This window comes from Podarcis bocagei, assembly GCF_964188305.1.
Source record: "Podarcis bocagei genome assembly, chromosome: 1".
NCBI classification, from domain to species: domain Eukaryota; kingdom Metazoa; phylum Chordata; class Lepidosauria; order Squamata; family Lacertidae; genus Podarcis; species Podarcis bocagei.
Window position 1 is genome coordinate 95,466,997 of NC_138125.1, and position 18,118 is coordinate 95,485,114.

At 41.6% G+C, this 18,118-nt stretch overlaps 1 protein-coding gene across 1 annotated transcript in view; it reads right to left on the bottom strand.

Annotated features, from left to right (window-relative positions):
- Positions 1-18,118, bottom strand: part of MYLK (myosin light chain kinase) — a 181,723-nt gene that overhangs the window by 155,209 nt on the left and 8,396 nt on the right. The gene's annotated exons all lie outside the window — the stretch shown is intronic.

Below are 18,118 nucleotides of genomic sequence, written 5' to 3' on the forward strand. Positions count from 1 at the left end.
TTTCACCAGCAATTGATATTTAGTGGCATACACTGCCTCAGGACATGGAGCAATGGGAGGAATCACAAAACGATGGTAGAGCACATGCTTTACATCCAAAAGGTCCTGGGTTCAGTTTCCAGTTGAAATGAGACCAGACAGCAAGGCTGGAAAAGTCCCTTGTCTGATGACCCTGCAGAGTTACTGCCCTACAGAGCATCTAATACTAGGGTAGATGTAGCAGGGACCCGATCAACAAAAAGCAACATTTTATGCTCAGGTTTCAGGTATTATGTTTTCTAGTACTGCATTGTTTCTTTTAGAGATGATATGAGTCTTTAATCCAGACTCACATAAGGCCTATGGAAGTAAAATTTTCCTTAATACCTGGTGGTTGTAAGCCCTGGTCCAAACAGGCAGCTTGCCTCTGTGGGTTACTGATTGGTACATAACCACATTACAGACAGCTTCGTTTGGCAAGCTGTTTGTGTCTGCAACAATCTTAACCACACTAACCAAACCCTTGGTTACGGTGGCATACCTAAAATCACCAGAGCAGTGTCAGAAGCCGCTTTGCATAAACAGCTTAGCCCACAAAGCTGACCTCATACGGGTGTAATAGAAGCAGCTACTCGCCTGCCTGGCTAGCCCAGGTATAATTTAGGCTTCAAGAAGTTAATAAAGAAAGAGCCATCAGTCTTGGTTGAGGGGTGGATTTTGTGTTTCCTCAAATGAAATGAAAATGTTGCATTTCTCCATTGGGAACCATAGAGGCCTGTCTCAGAAACATTTTGAGCCCTGATTTCAAAAGGCAACAACATAGCTAAAAGAACCCTGTAAAAAAAGCTACACATCCCACTAAATCTTGCTGTTATTTGGTACTATGGCTGACATCCCATGATCTCCAAAGGAGAAAAGTGCTAATGATTTTGAATACTGGAAAAAAATACATCAAGTTCTTGGAACTATGCAATACATTCACAGATCTTTCTACTTCTTGGAACCCTAACCTCTCCAGCACTATTAGTATCCTACAGTGTGCCTAAAATGACATCATCCTATGAGATGGAAAATGAATATTAATATTCGAGTTTTGAACTATACCAGTTCCTTTCACACGTACATCCACATGCTAGAGGTTAAAGTGGTCAACAAACATACAATTGCTGAGCAACTAGAGTTGCACATAAAGCCTTCATTTTGAAAACAGGCAGGTCAGATTACAAAAGAAAAGGTTGCACACGTATTGCCAGGATCGTAATAAAATGCATTCAGGAAGCTTATACCATGATGTTGTGAAGTCATAAAATAATCAGATATGCCTGGAGTCTTGGAAAGAGCCCATGAATTGCTTTAAGATTGGCAACATTCATGTGTTGGTGACTTATTTCTCTCCCTGTACATGGAGCGGGGCTTCTTTAATGAAGGGCAAATAAAACAGAAAACAAAAGTAAGAGAGGAAGAGTAGAGTTCTGGAGTTACAGTACTTTACTCACTGGCTCTAGTTTCTCTCTTTTCATCGAGAGTACCATGCTGAAGTTCTGCCTGGTTTGTACCACTATGCTTTCCCACTTCTGCTGCCTTTCTGCTATGGGTACAGGAGACTCTGTAACTCAAATTGCTGCCTCCTTCAATACTTCAGAGGGAAGTCTTTCTCCCTGCCCAATCAGAGAAAGCATGGGTGTGTCATTTGAAGCAGGAAGCACACATACATACATACACTTTTCCATCTGGGGCTGGCTAACCAAGCTTCCTTTGTGGGTGGACATGCAATGAGTCCTCTATTTGAAGGGCTGGCCAATCTGAGATAGGGCAGGGATATTGAAGTTGCCGATCGACAGGTGGCTCTGGATAGCAGACTGAGCGAGGATACTGGTCACCTATTCACAGTATTTCCCATTATGGTGAGATGTATTGTATTTCTCTTTTAGTTTTATAGTTGTCATTGCTAAATTTGCATCTATGCATGTAAATTAACATAAGCAAATTTTATGCATTTGCATTTTTTATGTATTTGCATTTTTTAATTTTTTTTTTGTAGAACACAAGTGGCTACCCAACTGCCCTCTTCACATCTTCCTAGAGCTGTTTTTTACTAGCTCCCTATCCTCCCACCCAGCAATTATCAAGAGCGCAAGAGTCTGGCCAAGCCAGTGCAAGTCAGCATTATTCTGTTGGTGGCAGATGGGTATAACTGATAGAGCTGTTTCTTCTCCCTGCCTTAGCTAGCTTAGAGCTAGGCAACCTGCCAACAGCATGGGACCAAGTGGAAAATTATTTGCTTAAAATCTTCAAAACTTATTTTTCTCCTCCAATATTTTAAGAACTGTGTGGTACTATAATCCCAGCCACAAGAAAGCCAATAGGAGCACCTGTAATTGCTTGAGAAATACAGCTGGTTGCCAACATTGTAGATTACTTTTCCAGCAAAGGGTGTCTGGCAAATCACTCCCTCCATCAAATCATACTGAAGGCTGCTGCTACTGCAGCAGCAGCAGCAGCAGGAGGAGGAGGAGGAAGAAGACGACCGTAACCACCATAATCTGAGATAGGCACCTACAGTAGGCTATGTTGCTGAGAAATTAACGTGCATGCACCTTCCTTAAATCTGATTTGTACTTTATGTGTACTTTAACAGACAGCATGAAACTCTATTCTGGAAAAGCTGTGATTGTATTTCTATTACCTTAAAACCTTATTTTTTAAAACAAACAAACAAACCCACAACTAGAGAGTCCTGATCTGGACTGCGGAGGAGAGGGGAGTTATTCCTTACATTCAAACACACAGAGAAAGCCATGCCATTTCCTCCATAAAATTAATTCCCCTGAAATGGCAATTTGCCCCAAAATGGAAACTACTATTTTCACCCAAACAGTTTTCCTGTGGCTTAAGGTAGAATTTTCCATGGGTGAATTGGCAAATCCATATCTTAACTGCTTCATATGTAAACAAGGAATGTCTTCAGCGAAGTGACAGATAATCAGAGAAGTTTCAGAATAAGTACTCATAAGCTTTAATGAATCTGATCTACTTTCTCAGGCAAAGCAAGGCGTGTTACCAGTATATATAGTGGAATAAGTATATGTACTTGAGTTTGAGTTTCTTTTGCATATTCATTTAGGTACTTTCCTTATAGTAGGTTTGTTTTTTGCATTATTATTTTTTGCATTATCAGGTTTTCATAGAATCATAGAATTGTAGCATTGGAAGGGACCCTGAAAGTGGTCCCCCTGGAAGGGACCCTACAACTGTCCCTGGGTGGCCTCAAACCACCTACCTTCTGGTTAACAACTAGACGCATTGACCCACGGCTTTTATAGCACTTGTCTCTTTAATGCTCTGGTTTCCTTAAACAAATAAATAAAATAGGACTGGTAAACAAACTAGGCCTGTTATTCCTGCATAACACCCCAATCCTATCCATGTCAATTCAGTTACACTGAGTTCAGTGGGTTTACTCCCTGGTAAGTGCAGTAGGACTGCAGTCCAAACCTTTATTTGCATTACCTTTCTTCATGTGAAAATCACTTTAGAGGCCATCTTGATAAATTACAAAAATGGGCCATGGGTTGGCACAGAAAAGGGACACTTGCTTTCATAATGTGTGTATGTCTAGTAAATACAAAAAGACAGCTGAAATAGGGACAGAAAATAACACTGATAACACCAAATGTGTGAGATTCTTAGGAGTTGAAACTAGCTTTTGTATGAGTGTCACTATACTAAATTTGAGATCTGTGTGTGATCCCTAAGTTTTTTTTCAGTGAGATGCCAATCTTATACACACTTACCTGGGAATAAGTCTTAATTTTGTAACAGGAACAAGAGAAAATCAACTGTATTTTTCACTGAATGTTGATTTCTGTACTGTAATAAAATGGCCTCATGAAGTACCACTTGCCTGGAAACTCTGGAATAGACCGGTTCTTTAACAGATGGCTGAATCATAGGTAGTAATCTTGACAGGTAGTAATCTTACTTGACCCTTAATGTGCACTCAGAATCCTCTTTAATTTTAATTATCATCATTGACCCTATGACTATAGTATTTCTCAGACATAAGTATAATAGTTGATTGTCACCATATCACAACAGGATGGGTAAAATTGGCATAAACTGGATTTTCCCAAGGCAAAAACCACTGAGTTCTACATTCTTTATGTACTGTTGTTGTTTTTAAAAATGGATAGTAAGATTAATCCAAATTTCGTATGGCTGCGGCACACACAAATAACACCATTTGGGTCTCATATAAGCCAAGCTCACATATGAAATAAATAACAAGGGTCATAAGTGTTCATATGTACAATTATTACAAAGTTTTTACAAAAAAGCATTTGTATATCAACAATGATTCTACTTCCTGTCAAGAAGTTGATGGAACCCAAAAAAACATAGTTGGGAAGGGGCCATAGCTCATACTTAGCAGATTCAATTCTTGGCATTTGGTAACTGTAGGAAAGATCTCTGCCCAAAACCTACTGAGTCATCAAGGAAGAAACACTTGATTTGAAACCTGTGCCTAATTTTTCTTCTACAATGATTTCTGTTTTGTTCTAATATCTTTTCTCTGTCTTGTTACCTTTAAAACTCAACAAAGATTATTCCAAAAGAAAAAAAGAAACCAAAGCTTGTAAGAATCGATCCACAGGTTCCATTTCTTACTAGGACACACACAAAAACAGATTGCAGGGGAGTTCAGAATCAGCCCACATCTCACCTAACTAATGTCCTAGGGGTCATTCACATTCTGAGGAGAAAAATTCTAATAGCCCAGCCAAACATGTATGAAAATATTTTAAGAACTCAGCAAACGATGTGCATCTTCGTAATTCCTGGTGTTTAACAATCGTAACTTTAAGAGAAATATCAGATCAAGCCCACAATGGGGGTATTCTAGGAAGTGGAGCATAAAATGTCCTGTTTTAAGAGCCATATGTGTTGGCTGCTTGCACTAGTGCAAAAGTTCTCAAACATTCCAGGGAGGCCTTTCCACACTAACTTGTCATGTGAGAAGCCCCTGGGTGCCAGTTATACAACTAACCTCAATGAAGGCTGTCTGTCTCAAGCCATTCATAGGCAGGTGTATTTCTGCCTTGTAGAGAAGCTTCTGACATGTACATCACACCCACCAAGGGTGGCCAGTACTGCTTATGGTGCTAAGAAACCTCTTTGAGGGAAGTTTAGAGATCCAAAGCAATTCCACTTGCTGAGGCAATATTTTCTCTTGAACTCCAGAGCTATAAAACTTGCAGAACACCAAGATACACAAAGCATCTGCAGACCCCACACAAGCCACACCACAGTCATGTTGTTTCAGACCTAGATCTTCAGTTCACATCCACTGGAGATGTCAGAGGTCACAACATGAAAAAGACCAACCAACCTCCTTTGAAAGCCACAATCCAGACAAAAGGAAGCTTATATTTTGGAATGGAACAATATGAACACAGTCAAAATTATCTTTATTCTGATCAGGATCTTTAGACACAGTAACATCAAACAGTATGTAAAACCCTTTGATGGAAATTTAATTCTTTTAAAATATGCACAAGGTAATTGAGAACACATTTTAGAATACTTGGGTTGTAAAAGCAGTAGACCTGCAGCTGCACAGCACAAATAACACTGAAACCTTTTCCTTCTGCCTGAAAATGATCTCGTGGACATTCACCACCACAATGCATAAATCTTACCTTCAAACCAATTCTTCAAAATGCCCCTGCCCCTACCCCTAACCATTGATGTGTATAGGGAAAGACCTGCCCCTAGTGCTAAAGCTTTAAAATTAGACCTTTTATCATGAAACCACAACTGTGAAATTCCCTTCTCAAGGAAGCCTGCCAGGACTTTGGCAGAAGACAGGTGAGATCTTTCCTTCTTAGGCAGGCATTCAAACATATTTAATTTTCTGGATAAATTGTTGGATAGGACTACTGCTACATACTTTTCCTGGTTTTGCTGTATATTTAAATAACGGCTAGAATGCAAAGCCCACACACAACTTTCCACATGCACTGTTGTGCACAGGGCTGTCTTAATCATATGTGGCGCCAGGGTGCAAAGATCCGCCCAGCACCCCCCCCCCCAGGTTGCCCAGAGTAGTTGACATTTTTTTAGGGGGGGACCCCAAAGTTGTTGATTTTTTTTAAGGAAAGGTTCCCCAGAGTTGTCGACCTTTTTTAGGGAGCTGACACCACACTTGTCTCTACTCCAGAAAAGAAAACAGAAACAGGTGTCTGGGGCTGCAAAGAGGAAGGAAACTGACCGGGGGGACCGTATATTAATACCCCACCTTTTCCCCTGACAGGACTCAAGGCAGCTTACAGACCCCACTAGGATCCCACCCCACAGGGTCCTTCAGCTGCAACTCTTCAAGTTCCACCCATTCATCCTCAGGATCCAACCATCCCATTTATGACACTTCTACAGGACTCATGACAATACTGGAGCTAAGCAGTTCAATTATAGCTAGTTCTTAAAAACACAGAGAGAGACAGAGAGAAATTGGTTGTCTTCTCAGAATCCCTAACGATGATAAAACTGATACCTTGGAAGAGGCCTAGAAAGAAATGTAGAGTCAGACTTTGTGTATGCCCATTTTGGCATTAGGAAAGCGGTGTATCCGTCCATTTGTTCCTCACTTCCTGAACCTTGAGTAGAGGAAAAACAATGTTGGAACTGGCCCAGACCATTCAAACTATTACAGTGCATGGTCACTTAACTGAATTCGAGCCTAACACAATTACCAACCAGTTGTCCTGCAAAATATACATATATTATAAAATAGTGGAGTCTTCTAAAGAAATGCAGAGCAATTTAGGGTTATTACAAATAATCTCAAGCCATTACTTGTCTGTAATTAGAATGATTGAGGTCTGAAGCTAGCTGCTTGGTTTGAAGGAATGAAAACTCCTAGGCTGCAGCAGTCCTTCAAGATAGTAATTTAGAGGGCTGTAATAGCATGAAACAGGACCCCTGACAGATTCCGTCAATTACTGTAATTCCAGACACATCAAAAGGGTAGCTCACTTAAGATTTTTACAGAGGATTAAAACAAATAAATAAGCATAACCAGTCCCTTCAATTTAATCGAAAAGCATTTTACTGCTGGCACTAGATTAGTGCATTTAACTAGCAAAAAAATAACCAAAGCTCTCTCAATCAAAATACAGTGCCACCTCAAGAATATCATCACAAATAATCAGATGTCAGGCACATTTAAGCCCGCAAAAATCAATGTTTGTGTATCCATTAGTTATAACATGTGACACGGGACATCAGTGTGTCTTTTAGTTATAGCATGTGACATGAGATATCCTATAGGCACCACCTGCATATTCTGCTTCTATTATCTGGATTAGGAGCAGGGAATCTGTGGTCCTCCAGATGCTGTTGGAATCAAACTCCCAACAGCGCCACCTAGTATGAGCAATTGTCAGGGGTGATGGAAATGGTTGTCCAACAACATCTGGATGTCCACAGATCCCCTGATCTGGATAATCCAAGATTAAGAGGTAGCACATAGATAAAAATGGGCATAAATATTTGTTCTAATCCACATACACTGTTACTTATGTGAGTGCTGCAATGCCAAAGAAGCTCTTCCTCTGTGAACAGGGAATGTGCAAGATGCAACATGTCAGCATCAGATGACCTGCTCGGTTTTCTTCTGCCAAATGAAGTAAGGTGTGTGGTTACATGACGCAGGTCCTTCATAGTAGTGGCACCCAGGCAGAAGGGTGAAGACACTGTTTTTTCAGAGAGGTTTTGGGATAAGTGATAATTAAGTATTGTTCTAGATGTTTTCTGACTTTTTGGATCGTGTTGCTTTGGTTTTCTTTTGCAACTGCACCAATTTTTTGTTGTGCTTTCAGTATTATTTTGTTTATACCGTACTTCATTTTCCTGTTGTCTAACAGGCAACAAGGCAGGACATAAATGTATGCATACTTTATATTGGTGATTCCCAATCTGTAGGTCGTGATCAGGAGGTGAGTTGCTAAGACTGTTCAAGTGGGTTGTGGGTTTTATTAGTAAACTCAAAATAATTATTGCTTATAATCCTTAACTAGTATGATGAACACGTCTTACACATGAAGTGCTCTTTTTATCTCAGGAGAAGATTTTCATGCGCCCTCTGCTTCAAGCTGTCCTGCCATTTACCAACATTCTAGTTTTCTACCAGAAAACTTTGGGGAGGTCTAGACTTTTGATTAGCTTCCCATCACCCTGAAGAACCAGGCTGAATGGCTGAAAAGAATGATCCTTTTTAGCTTTAGTCATTGAAGAACTAATCTAGCAGTGGCAGCAGCAGCTACCCTCTGAATGAATGAAGAAAGCGGGGATGAGAACATTGGCTTGACCTCTCGGCCTTTCCACTTTGGTTCATATCTCTAGTGTTTTGCTAACAGAAGAAAACTTCTCCAGTGCACTGATGAGGCTCAGAGACTAAACATAACATCTTCTGGTGTGGCTTCACTTCAAATGAAAAAATATATTCATTCCCTCTTCCTGCCGTCTGCCTGTGGTGCCAGTGCCATATCTGGGCAAGAAGACAAAACTTAAGTATACAAAAGAATGCATTAGACACAGCGTCCAGGAGTTTGAAAGTATAAAGTGGACCAGTGGGAGATGTGTGACTGACTCAAGTAGAAACATTTAATCACAGTTCTATGCAACTAGCCCCACTCCCCCCATCCCTCCCCCCCCGGTGGGGTGATTGCCCTCCCTGAACTAATACCATGGGCTATGCTCTATCCTGTACACATGCAAATTATTCATTCGTGAACATTTAGGGTCAAACTCATCTTAAGCCACATTCATTCCCTAGACATTCACTTCTGCTGTGTGCATTAATCTGCTCAAAGTCTATTTTCTTCTTAAGTGTTTATGTTTAAACAGTTTTATTGGGGAGCTGTTGTTTTGCAACAAAGCAACCGAACTCTATTTCCTGATAATGACAGATCTTATCCTCTGAGCATCCACCCATAGGCAGAGTGTGCAGGCACAGATGTGAAGAGAATGCAGCCACTAGCCTATAATCTGACAGGAAGCAGCTAACACCTCCTCACATCCCAAAATCTTTATGGTACCACCCATGTGTTTTTCCTCTGCATAGTGAATCCCTACAACTTCATAATAGAAGCACTTAGGACTCGGACTCTTGAACGCAGCATGAGAAGGGCAGTGCAGGGGAACAGATGTGGGCACTCACTGTTTCTACTCCCAGAATTGCAACTCTCCCTGCCCCCCCCATTGTCTTTTAGATGTTTGTGGGCAGAAACCACATTCCCAGACTTAGGTCTCTGCCAAATGTCTAGGTTGCCCCCATACGATTTTGTAAAACAGCTAGGGCATTGCTTCTCTAAACTTTATGAAATAAAGTGCCCTAATAAACTTACAAGAGTGCCTATGTTCCTTCCAGTCTAAACATCTCAACGAGAGAATATACCCACATGGATTCTCCACTCCTTCAGCTATTTCTTCCTCTATACAGCCAGTTCCTACACTGACCAATGTGGTGTGGAGAAAGTGAATAGACAGAACTCCTTGGTTGTTTTGGATTGGAAGATGCAGCATTTAAATAAATAAATAAACAAACATGTTCTCCCTCTCCCATAATACTTGAATTCAGGGGCACCCAAGGAAATAGATAGACAACATATTCAAGAAAGATCCCCCCCTCAATATATATTTTCCCATCAGTGCACAATTAAAATAGGAAAGCTGCTGCCATATATGTGGTGGTGACCACAGCCTTAGAATGATTTCAGCAATTCCATGGAAAATCAAATTATTAGCATTTACTGGCTGTAATAGCTAAATGCAATCTCCATGTTCAGAAGCAGGAAGGGCAAAGGCCTTGATGCTATGATTATGGGCTTCTCGGAAACGTCTTGCTGGCTATTTTGTAGAACAGGAAACAATATACTAGATAAGGGTTGGGGTGCTAGATGTTGTTGAGTTCTATTCTCATGAAGGCAGGGTTGATGGGAGCCAGAGTCCAACAGTGTCTGGAGGGCCACCATTTACCCATCCCTGAACTAGATAGATCTTTGTTCTGATCCAGTTGGCCCTTCCTATCCCCCATTCCTGTTTTGGCTACTACAGCTCATGCCTCTCTTCCTGCACCACAACAGCAGCCTGAGTAACTGATCAGCAGCAATCTGCTTCAGAACCCAACTCCCCTGTTTCAGTGATGATGTGACCCACATTGCAAAATCCTGAGATCTTCTTTTGTTTAGGCTATAAGCAAGGTTGTTGATGGTTTACAAAATGTTTGGGCAATGACTCACCTAACTTATATATAAAAAAATATTTGTGCACATTACCAAAGCATCAGTGTAGCTGCCTTCTGAAGTAACTATAAGGTAATTTAAGAAACAGAATAGAGGAGTTATTGCCTTTGGCACAGAAGCTAAATTTAGTCCAGAACCCCATAAATCAAATTCAACATTAGAGCAGTGGCTATTGTGGAAGAGGGGATTTCGGGAGGTACAACAGCCTTATTTGGCATTTGGGTGTTATTCCCTCACACAATTAATGTAACGTGAGAGGAAAAGCATAGTCTTGCTTGTATGAGGGCAAGCTACACATTGGGGAACGTTGGCAATGGGGAAGCCTGATCAAGGCATTATTGGAAGGGCCCAAATAGTGTATCACGGAGAAGTGAGTAAAGCTGAAACCTCTGTGATTGGCACAAGACCATAAGCAAGCCACTTTCCTATTGACTACAACAACAGAAATGGGATTCTAAGTTGATTTGCCAATGAGGAAGGGGCTGCCGCCACATGGGAAGCGATCCACAGCTCTCCAGAAGAGTGGATGTTAATAAATTATTGCACTTCTGCTGCTTGTAACTGATTATTTTATTTTTACATTCAGTAGTGTTGGGTTTTGTTAACAACCACTTTGTAATATTAGGAATAGCACCTCAGACAAGTTTAAGCAACCAAATATTTCAAAGGTTTCCTAAACTGATTTTGACTTTTTAACAAATTAAGTTTCCTAGTTTGAGCATTTTGCAAGGGAGGGAGAGAAGGAGAAGATAAATCACCTGTGCTGTGCAGGTTGAGGGCCTCCTGCAGATACCATCTTAATCAGGAGTCTATTCTACACAATGTAGGAATCGGGCCTTTAGTGTTGTTGCACCTGCAGCTTGGAATTCCCTCTTCTTGAATATCAGAAAAGCACCATCTCTGTTGTGTCTTTGGCACCTACTGAAAACCTTCCTCTTTCAACAAACATTTCAAGCAAGTATCTTTCCCAATCTGGTGCTGCTTAAGGGAGTGGTTTTCAACCAGTGTGCCATGGCACCCTGGGGTGCCTTGAATGATGGTCAGGGGTGCCACAGGCAACACTAGCCTCTGTCCATCTTTTCTTCCCTCCCTTCTCTGATGCCTTCTTGCATCTCTGCCTCCCCAAGGCTTGCACAGCTGTTTGTTGCAGCAGCCCTGGCTACAAGCTCCCCAGGCGAATGGTGCCTCTGGGGCTGGCCAGTGGGGGCTTCCCAGGCCCCTGTGGGCAGAGGGAGGAGGCACCTCTCTTTGCGGCAGGGAGGCAGCTCAGAGACCAGGAGTGGCAGTGCTGCTGCCCAGAGTACTCCCAAGGAGAGAAGAGAAGAGGCTGAGGAAACACTCCACAAGGGCCCATCTACACTTTCATTCTGTGATTTCAAGTCAAGGGTTCTAGAGGTGGCTTTTTGACCCACCAGTTTCCCTGGAAAACTTGCTGTTTACTGATGAATCAGAACAAATGTAAACTGGGTTTTTTGTGGATTGATGTTTGTTCCAATTGAGCAGTAAACAGGTTTTCCCAGGACAAAAAACCCCCAACCCTATCAGACCTGTGACTTGAGATCATGGGACAAACGAAAATGTAGATGGTCCCTTACAATCCATCCAGTCACGGAGACCTAACGAATAATGTCAGTGCCTCCCCAAGATTGCCATTTTCTATAGAAGATATATTCAATGCACTTCTAAGCTTCTGTTTGAACAACATCACTATGGAAACAGATCTGTGATGCCCTGCACCTTCATCAGCACTTCTGTATTTAAATGCTCTTCTTGAATTTTCAACAAAGCCATTCAGTGAACCTTAACTAATCTAAGATTCTGTTTGGATTCTCTCTTCCCGCTCTCTGCTTTCAAAAGATACTTTCCCACCATCAGTCCTAGAGTTCTGACACAACCCGATTCCTTGCGTCCTAGCTCAATATCTTTTGTGCTCTATTCACTACTACACAACCAAAAGTGGAATTATTTTGATTTAAACTGCACATTTTCAAAAGCTAACCTTTGAATTTTTATTTTCCAAAAGGCTAGAAACTATTTTGCACCAATGACCTGCGTACAACTATACTTCTCTAAGATTTATGGCTGATAAGCAAGTTGCTTTTATTGTTCAATCACAGGTTTCCTTACTCAATATAAAATCACATTGTATTGTGCTTGGGATGTTGAAATTTCTGACAATGATTAGCTCAGCTGATACGATGGAATGGAATGTTGACTTGCTCAAGGAGCTAAACAGCTGACAGTCCAGATTCTGTGAGGGAAGGAAAATATGTCCATTTTCTTGGCATTAAAATGTCAAAGAGCCAGGCTGATGACTGGGATGAAGTCTTGACACACTGAGCCTGTATACACATTATAATTTTCTCTTGTCCTAGTGTGCTCCCACAGCTGGCTTTTGAATCGGTGCACTGCCTTGTCGTGGCGAAGGGGCTTGAATAACTCAGAGAAGCTATGAGCTATGCCGTGCAGGGCCACCCAAGACGGACAGGTCATAGTGGAGAGTTTTGACCAAACATGATCTGCCTGGAGCAGGAACCAGCAAGCCACTCCAGTATCCCTGCCAAGAAAACTCCATGGACAAGGACAACAGGCAGGAAGATGAGCCCCTCAAGTTGGAAGGTGTCCAACATGCTACTGAGGAAGAACGGAGGACAAGTACGAGTAGATTCAGAGCTGATGAAGCGCCTGGGCCAAAGCCGAATGGTCGCTCAGTTGCGGATATGCCTGGAAGTGAAAGGAAAGTCCAATGCTGTAAAGAAAAATATTGCTTAGGAACCTGGAATGTAAGAACCATAAACCTTGGTAAGATGGATGTGGTCAAAAATGATATGGCAAGAATAAATATTGACATCCTGGGCATCAGTGAACTAAAATGGACGGGAATGGGTGAATTAAGTTCGGATGACCATCGTATCTACTACTGTGGGCAAGAATCCCGTAAAAGAAATGGAGTGGCCCTCATAGTCAACAAAAGAGTGGCGAAAGCTGTACTGGGATGCAATCTCAAAAATGACAGAATGATCTCGATATGAATCCAAGGCAGACCTTTTAACATCACAGTAATCCAAGTTTATGCACCAACCACTGATGCTGAAGAAACTGAAATTGACCAATTCTATGAAGACTTACAACACCTTCTAGAAATGACACCAAAGAAGGATGTTCTTTTCATTATAGGGGATTGGAATGCTAAAGTAGGGAGTCAAGAGATAAAAGGAACAACTGGCAAGTCTGGCCTTGGGAGTTCAAAACGAAGCAGGGCAAAGGCTAATAGAGTTCTGCCTAGAGAACAAGCTGGTCATCACAAACATGCTTTTCCAACAACACAAGAAACGACTCTACACATGGACATCACCAGATGGGCAGCATCAAAATCAGATTGATTATATTATCTGCAGCCAAAGATGGAAAAGCTCTATACAGTCAGCAAAAACAAGACCTGGAGCGGACTGTGGCTCAGATCATCAACTAGCTTCAATCTGAAAGGAAAACATAAGCCACATTTACTTTGCAATTAACCTGAGGTGTGCACATTTGAGACAGTCATTGTGCATGCATAGGTGATAGTCTCATCAATTGGGGGGGGGTGTTTACAGGGGAGGGAAACCAAGCAGATAATGCACATCAGGTAAAGACATCCCTGCCCACTGTCAGGTGTATACAACGTGCAAATGTGACTTGAAATGCAGCAGGAGTGGGGAAACTACCTTGACATGTTTTAAGCCACTGATGTGTACACACCCAGGGGCAAGAGACAGAAGTAAATGTACATAGTAATAAATGGGCTGCAAAAAAGAAACCAGAAGTAAGGGTAGATGGCTTGAGGAAACAAAGAAGAGAGTTAGGTAACTGAGGCAAGGAGGAACTAATTAGAGCTAAAGGTAAAGGTAAAGGGACCCCTGACCATTAGGTCCAGTCGTGGCTGACTCTGGGGTTGCGGCGCTCATCTCGCTTTATTGGCCGAGGGAGCCAGCGTACAGCTTCTGGGTCATGTGGCCAGCATAACTAAGCCACTTCTGGCGAACCAGAGCAGCGCACGGAAACGCCGTTTACCTTCCCGCCGGAGCGGTACCTATTTATCTACTTGCACTTTCACGTGCTTTCAAACTGCTAGGTTGGCAGGAGCAGGGACTGAGCAACGGGAGCTCACTCAGTCACAGAGATTCATAGAATCATAGAATCATAGAGTTGGAATAGACCACAAGGGCCATCGAGTCCAACCCCCTGCCAAGCAGGAAACACCATCAGAGCACTCCTGACATATGATTGTCAAGCCTCTGCTTAAAGACCTCCAAAATAGGAGACTCCACCACACTCCTTGGCAGCAAATTTCACTGTCGAACAGCTCTTACTGTCAGGAAGTTCTTCCTAATGTTTAGGTGGAATCTTCTTTCTTGTAGTTTGGATCCATTGCTCCGTGTCCGCTTCTCTGGAGCAGCAGAAAACAACCTTTCTCCCTCCTCTATATGACATCCTTTTATATATTTGAACATGGCTATCATATCACCCCTTAACCTCCTCTTCTCCAGGCTAAACATGCCCAGCTCCCTTAGCCGTTCCTCATAAGGCATCGTTTCCAGACCTTTGACCATTTTGGTTGCCCTCCTCTGGACACGTTCCAGTTTGTCAGTGTCCTTCTTGAACTGTGGTGCCCAGAACTGGACACAGTACTCCAGGTGAGGTCTGACCAGAGCAGAATACAGTGGCACTATTACTTCCCTTGATCTAGATGCTATACTCCTATTGATGCAGCCCAGAATTGCATTGCCTTTTTTAGCTGCCGTGTCACACTGTTGGCTCATGTCAAGTTTGTGGTCAACCAAGACTCCTAGATCCTTTTCACATGTACTGCTCTCAAGCCAGGTGTCACCCATCTTGTATTTGTGCCTCTCATTCTTTTTGCCCAAGTGCAATACTTTACATTTCTCCCTGTTAAAATTCATCTTGTTTGTTTTGGCCCAGTTCTCTAATCTGTCAAGGTCGTTTTGAAGTGTGATCCTGTCCTCTGGGGTGTTAGCCACCCCTCCCAGTTTGGTGTCATCTGCAAATTTGATCAGGATGCCCTTGAGTCCATCATCCAAGTTGTTGATAAAGATGTTGAATAAGACCGGGCCCAAGACAGAACCCTGTGGCACCCCACTAGTCACTCTTCTCCAGGATGAAGAGGAACCATTGATGAGCACCCTTTGGGTTCGGTCAGTCAGCCAGTTACAAATCCACTGAGTGGATTCGAACCGCCGACCTTCTGATTGGCAAGTCCTAGGCTCTGTGGTTTAACCCACAGCGCCACCCTTCCTAATGGTCAAGAGGGTCTGCATGCTATGGAGGTAACAGGTAGGCAATAGGTATACATACTTAGAAGCCAAATTAGTGCTCAAGGCAAGAGACAGAGGGGTTAAGGAATAGACTGCTAGGTATACCCCACAGATAATTCTGCCATTTGTGACTTCTTTTGTCATTGCAGCATTGTAAGTGGGCGATACAGGAGGGCTTCAAGACAAAATATTGATTTGAACTAACCAGCCAATCAGATGCAAGCTTTTAGTACAAATGGAAATAACAGTTCCACCGATTGCTTGAGAAGCTGCTTATACTTTGGGCTCCTTTGAGAGGAAAGGAGGGGAAGAAATGCAATATTGAAAGAATGAATAGAATTCCCACCCCCTATTAAACTACTGTATCCATTAATACCAGCTGGAATTCTGCACCATGTAATCCTAGGTGGCAGGGTTTGTATATCATGTTAATTTATTACTCTAACAGCTATTCCACAAATATGATTTTATTTTAAAAAATCTTGTATCTTTTCAGAGCTTATATACAACTGAAATTATATATTTAACTCTTTTATTCATTCTTTTCCAGTTACAGAGACTGACGTGTACCTTGACTGAAAAATTAACCATAGTTAGAATGAATTATCTCTTGTAAGTCATAGAGTTTGCTGAAGCAGCTGTTAGCAGACATGGCCATTTTAAATAAGGACACATAAATAATTATATCAGCTTTCTGGAATGTAGCAGGAATGTACAAGGTTTGCCAGCAAGAAGGTTCAAGCAACTGATGGTTGTCTTCCTAAAGTCAAAATGCACAATTTAGCTTGTACATGGGCTCTGAATTGTTGGTTGTGTAATTTTTATGTTTGACAGTATAAATGAACATTATATAACTGCTGCATAGAGTAAGCAAACCGAATACATTGGGTAGCCTTGTCTCATCCAATTCTCACTGAATTACCAAAATTTCCAAATTACTTTTTTTAAAAAAAAAATTTGGTTGGTCTTTTAACCTCCCCCCCCCCCACAGCAGAGCTCCTCTGTTTTTAACAGCTACGTAACATGTGGGAATTTTAGTAGGGAAAGCTTTTCTTGTCACTGCACCTTTGTCCTAAAAAAAAAGAGCACCTGTTGAATTTCTATCTGTCATGTAGCTGTTAAAGGCATGGCAGCATTGCCCTGGTGGGGAGCTGGTAACTCTAGGTTCAGGTCCTCTTATTTGCAGAGACAAGGACACTGAAATCGTAATAGTAATAAGCAAAACATGCTAAAGGCTTAGAAACCATATGACAAGCAAATGGAAAGATAGCAATCTTACTTTCGTTAAGACCAAGGATACAATCAGATGTACACTTTTCTATGTATGCCCAGCTGAATTTAATGGGGCTTACTCCTAGTCAAAAAATGCTTGCAAAGCTCCCCATATCTCCTCTTCTTTTTTTAAGGAGTGGACTAAAGGTGTTTCACATCCAGAGATAATAATTTCAAAATAGTTGGTTAATTTGACCAAGAGCAACATGGTCACTGTAGAGCCTGGCTTAGTAGCTGCCATCACATTCATGTGGATGCTAAATAATTTTGCGCAATAGGCAAGTTCACTACATCCCTGTATCATGTGCTAAATGTTCTTCCCCACTCCAAAGCTGCCTGTCCCCCTACTTCAGCCCATAAGCACTTGAGCTTCTTACATTTTTATCCAAAAGGAAAAAAAAGAAAACTAGAAATCTTTCCTATACATTTAAGTGAAAGCTGAGATTTTTTCCCATTTTCATCATAAATCTGGCAACTTGAGACTTAAAACAACAACCCCATAATCATTTCTGATCTGTGGTTTTAAAAAAAACACAATTGGAAAAACTGGCATATTTCCATTCCACAAGCACATGGTCTACAGAAGCCCGTGAGAAGGTAAATATCCACTAGGCCTGCTGAAAGATGATGAGGTATTACATCTTGGTTTTCTAAGGATTAAGAGAGCTTTCATTTGTGATATAAAGTCATGCCACTGCACAGTCTTCCAATACATACTGGCCTTCCACAGAAGTTAAAGTTACCGCAAAGCTACTGGTTTTTAGCATGGCAACTGCAACGAGTGGTATTGATTTGCTGTGACTAGCTTAAAAGAAAGCCACTTTATTAACCCTTCACCCTCCCACCAAAGCTACATCCCACACAGCCAATCTGCCTGCCAAAAAGACCTGGATATTATATCACTGGAACACTGTACAGGCAGTGGCACAAGTACTCCTGCACATTAATCAAGTTGTCATCAGTATTTTAAGGCTGTAGACATCCTCAAGGAGAGGAAAAGAGAGGAAGAAAGGCCTAGGGAAAATAATGAGTAATCAGGATCAGTCCCGAGAGTCTGCTTTCATTTAAAATGAGACATATGACTCCCAACTTGGCTTATAACATGTAGGTTTAATTCACCACTTCAAATAGAAGCAATTAATGTGCATGGCAACATGAATTCTTGTAGTGGAAGGAAAGAATGAAATGGCACATCCTTTGTTATATTATTTTCTCCATGGTAAGGTTTCAGTACAAATCTCTGTTATC